The sequence below is a fragment of the Opisthocomus hoazin genome, chromosome 20 (assembly GCF_030867145.1).
Source record: "Opisthocomus hoazin isolate bOpiHoa1 chromosome 20, bOpiHoa1.hap1, whole genome shotgun sequence".
NCBI classification, from domain to species: Eukaryota; Metazoa; Chordata; class Aves; order Opisthocomiformes; family Opisthocomidae; genus Opisthocomus; species Opisthocomus hoazin.
Window position 1 is genome coordinate 6084713 of NC_134433.1, and position 4779 is coordinate 6089491.

The window sequence follows — 4779 nt, forward strand, 5'->3', positions numbered from 1 at the left end:
ACATGACTTTCCTCCTCCTCCTCGTCGTCCTCCTCCTCCTCCCCAGGCCTCACACCCCACGGGGCACAGGGCAGACCCACGCCATGGGCCACCCCATGCTGCCTGCCTGCGGCCCTCCTGCTGCGCTGGCTGGTGACACAGCCCATGGTCTGGACGGGTAAAGAACGGGCTGAATGGCGGAGCCCAGAGAGTGGTGGTGAATGGAGTTAAACCCAGCTGGTGGCCGGTCACGAGTGGTGTTCCCCAGGGCTCAGTTTTGGGTCTGGTCTTGTTTAAAATCTTTATCAATGATTTGGGTGAGGGGATTGGGGGCTCCCTCAGTCAGTTTGCAGATGACACCAAGCTGGGCGGGAGTGTTGATCTGCTTGCGGGTAGGAAGGCTCTGCAGAGGGGTCTGGACAGGCTGGATCGATGGGCCAAGGCCAGCTCCATCAGGTTCAACAAGACCAAGTGCCGAAACACGAAGCGCCTCAGACCAGCCCCTCTGCGATATTTAGAGGCCCCTCCAGCTCAAGGAGATGGCAGAGATAACCCCAAATCTAGCAACACACAGAGCACTCTGCCTTCTCTCAGGCTTTCGGGCTGGGCATCAGCGCCCGTGACAGGCAGGGGCACCGCCTGCAGCCCCCTCCCCAGCCTCCACGCAGGAACAGCTCTGCCCTGCCCTAGCACCATGCCCAGATGCTCTCACCTCTCTCCATCCTCCATCTCAGACATCTCTCTGGCTCCATCCTCCGTCTCAGACATCTCACCTCTCTCCATCCTCCATCTCAGACATCTCCCTGGCTCCATCCTCCATCTCAGACATCTCACCTCTCTCCATCCTCCATCTCAGACATCTCCCTCTCTCCATCCTCCATCTCAGACATCTCCCTCTCTCCATCCTCCATCTCAGACATCTCACCTCTCTCCATCGTCCGTCTCAGACATCTCACCTCTCTCCATCCTCCATCTCAGACATCTCACCTCTCTCCATCCTCCATCTCAGACATCTCCCTCTCTCCATCCTCCGTCTCAGACGTCTCCCTGGCTGCATCTCCATCTCAGACATCTCCCTGGCTCCATCTCCGTCTCAGACATCTCCCTCTCTCCATCCTCCGTCTCAGACGTTTCGGCCGTCTCCTTCCCCGCGCTCCATGCGGCTCCCGGCACGGGGACACCCGCGTTGCTCGGGGCGTGCGGGGTCTCTCGTAATAAATGGCTGGAGCACGCTGCACGCAGCGGAGCCGTGAAATAACAGTCATGAAACATTAAACACTGCTGCGAGGAGCAAACACCTCCTAGGTAGTTTTCCAGGCCAGCGGTTCAACAATCTCTCTGTATGTTTACACACAAATAACAATAATTAAAGCAAAACCAACAGACCTGTGTGCCCTCCTCACCAGATTAAAAATTAAAAAAATAAAACCCTCCTTGGGAAACAATCACACTTTTTCCCCGCTGTTTAGCTATTCGGAGTCTCGCAGGAGTCCAGTCCTTTAAAGAGCCACATTACAGGGTGCAATTACAGAGGTGAAGGTCCCAAGCATTCGGGAAAAGCTCTGTCCCTGCTCCGCAGGACGGGAGCGGAGGAGTCTCGTGCCCAAAGGCCCTCGGCACGGCGAGGTCTCGTGCAGAGCAGCATTCGCGTTACTGACTGGGTCGTCTGTCTCATTGCGGTTTAACAGCAAAACCACAGAGAATCGGACGAGCTTATGGCTTTTCGTAATTTCAAGCACAAATTTGCGGTACGGGGCAAATTGTTGCTTAAAACGTGAAAAGCAGCTTGTTTGATTTTGAGGTTTTAAGGACTCTGGCTCAAAGGCTTGAGCAATAAATAGCCTTTACCTGACACCTTTTCCCAGGGAGGATTCAAATACTACGGGCCCTTCGTTTTGCACACAGTCAAATATGAAGTAAGTAACATTTTAACCAGCGTTTTTCACTCCTCACCTTATAACTCCAACCATTGAACGATCCATGCAAGGCGAACGACAGTGTCCCCCCTGCTCTGCCTGCAGCGGGCAGACGTCCTCGCTCACATCCCCTCACCTGCAGCAAAAGGAAATCAGAGCCAACCGCGACCATCGCGGGCTGGGAGCAAGACTTCCAGCCGCATTTCCAGCTCCGAGGCCGCTCCTGGAGCAAAGCAAGCAGGACCGGTTACCAGCCGGCTCCGGTACTCAGCCCGCAAGCACGCTCCTTATTATTTTTAAACATGCATCTCAGAAAAATCATGTTTTCCCTTGGCTGCTATTGTCAGTGATCACTTGCCTCCCAGCAGGCAAGAGATAGCAGCCGATTAATATCAAATCTCTGGGAGCCGTTAGATATCCATCAAAGGCCTGAAGAGTGTGTCTTTTGCCTGTTGAAACAGTTTAACCGCTGATGGGATTATAATTATCTTGCTATCAACTGCAACAAAGCGGCTCAGCAGGAGCTGTTACACTTAAACAGAGGAGGTCAACTAAATTATCCTAGCGGGAAAGTAAATGTGAGAGCGTGACCTTGCTCTACAGATTGCCTGTAATTAATGGGGTTTATGATTTATATTGGGGTCAAGCTTTCACCTGGCGGTCCCAGGCCAGGGGGTCACATGCTCAGCAGCTGGATGGTCCCTTGCTGTCACCTCCCATTGAGGAGCTGGGATACGTGAAGCCTCTCTGCACCAAGCGTGGAGCGATTCCTGGCTCCAGCCGCCATGGCTGAGCCAAGAAGGAGCTGCCGGTTTGGGCTAGGAGACACAAAAGAGCCACAGCTCCCTCTTTTCTGGACCAGAAGAAACGTGACACAGGGAACAGGAGCAGAAGGAAAAAATCCATCCAGCCTCCCCGTCAGGGCTGGGGAAGGCAGAAAGGCTCGGGCTTGCCATTCAAGCTGGCAAATTCAGCCTAGGCATGTGAAAAGCGTTTCTGACAGCGAGCACGGCGATGCCTGAGCAAGCACTGACGAACCATCAGCGGTGGCTCAGGACCAGAGGGGATGAACATCTGCCAGGAAGGGGCCGGGGTACAGCCGCCCTGGGGGATGGAGAAGCCGCTCGGGGCCTCCCAGCCCAGCCCATGAGCTGGGGGTGACCCCGGGGCTGGGGTGACCCAGGCACCGGTGCTGGGCATGGCAGAGCAGACCCCCCCCAGGGCCCCGTGCTGCATTGGGCACCTTCCTCATGGCTGAGGCCAGACCCTCCCGGAGCAAGCAGCCCAGGTATCTGCCCGCCGCTCATCTCACCGAATCTGGCCGTGATCTCTCCCATCTCCCTTTCTGGATTCCTCCCTTTCTGCCCCGCAGCTCCTGGCTTTTCCCCTTGACGTGCTCATGGTCCCAGCACTGATCCCACTACAGGGCACCTGGACAGGAGGCTCTGGGCATTTCTTCTGCTCTCATTCATCTCAGCTAGGGCAGCAGAAAGACTAGCACTGGGTTTTTTTCCTTATTAGAAAAAAAAGAGACACTCAGCCTACAGCAAACCCAGTTTCCCGAGACCCACATCCTCGCATCTGCCCTTAATCCCCGTCCCCCTCCCTCTCCATGAGTGACCTGGACCCCCTCAGTGAAGGACCACAAGATCACCCCACCACCTTGGAGAAACACGTCCCCAGACACAGCGGCTTTCTGCTGCTTGAAAGCAGGATCAACCCACTGCCTGCACCTTCTCACGACAGGGAGCTCTCGGAGTCTGGAAAACCCAGGGCTTTGGCCGTGCCATCACCTCCACTCAGCCGGTGTCCAAGCACGGCAGCGCTGGCAGAGGCAGGGTGGGTACCAGCTGCTGTAACAAGCTCTGCCAATGTCTATTTATTAGCAATAATAAAAAAAAAAGAAGGATTTGGATTGCAGGCACTATGATTAAAATTTAAAGAAAGAAACACAGACTGGTTTCCAACTCAAAATGCAAACTTGGAGAGGAAAGCGGTAGATGGGGAATCTGAACAGCAAAACAATGATGTACAAAGAACAAAACGACTGGGAGAGAGAACAAGAATATGGGGAAAAGAAAGCAATGGGGAAAAAAAGAAGAGAGACAAAACAGGAAAGAATAAGAGTGAAAGAAATCAGAACTGGAAATAAGTAATCAAAAGAAACAGCAAAGGAAAGAGAGAGCAAACAAAAGAAAACACACTGAGAATAAAGGAACGAGAGAGGACAGAGATGGAGCAAACCCACGCAGAGAACAAAGAGGGGAATGTAAGGCAGCCCCAGACACAAAAACGGAGACAAGACAGCACTTAAGTGGGACAAAAATAGCACCAAAGCCAAAAACATGAAGGGAAGTGAAGGTACCGGTGAGACGACCCCAGAGCCGAGGGGCAAGGCCAAGCGCAGGAGGGCAACGCAGGGCAGACACTGCCCCGGTGCCACCCTCCCTCCCCCCAGCACAGCCCCGTGGGCGAGGAGACGCCCGGGGAGGGTGGGCAGAGGGACCAGGGCACGGCAGAGCCCTGCGGCCGGGCTGGGCTGGATCGGTCCCACACCATCTGCCTTCCCACCAAGCCTCCCTCCCCACCCTGGAGTGTCCCAGGCTGCCTGGCCTGGAGCCCGCTCTGTGCAGTGAAACCCCTCCGCAGGTACAACCGCTCCTCAGTGCCATTGCAAAACCACCGAGGGCAAGGGGCAGCCCTGCTTTCCACCATAACTCGTCCCTCCCTCCCACAACCAGAGCTGTCTTGTCCCCTGCTCTGCTCCAGGACCTGCATGAGGTCCCACCTGGACAAGCAGGCATGGAGCAGAGCAGGGTTGAACTCCGGGTCCAGCCAGCTCCAGAACAGACCTACTGCTGGCCAAAGCCCAGCAGTGAAGCTG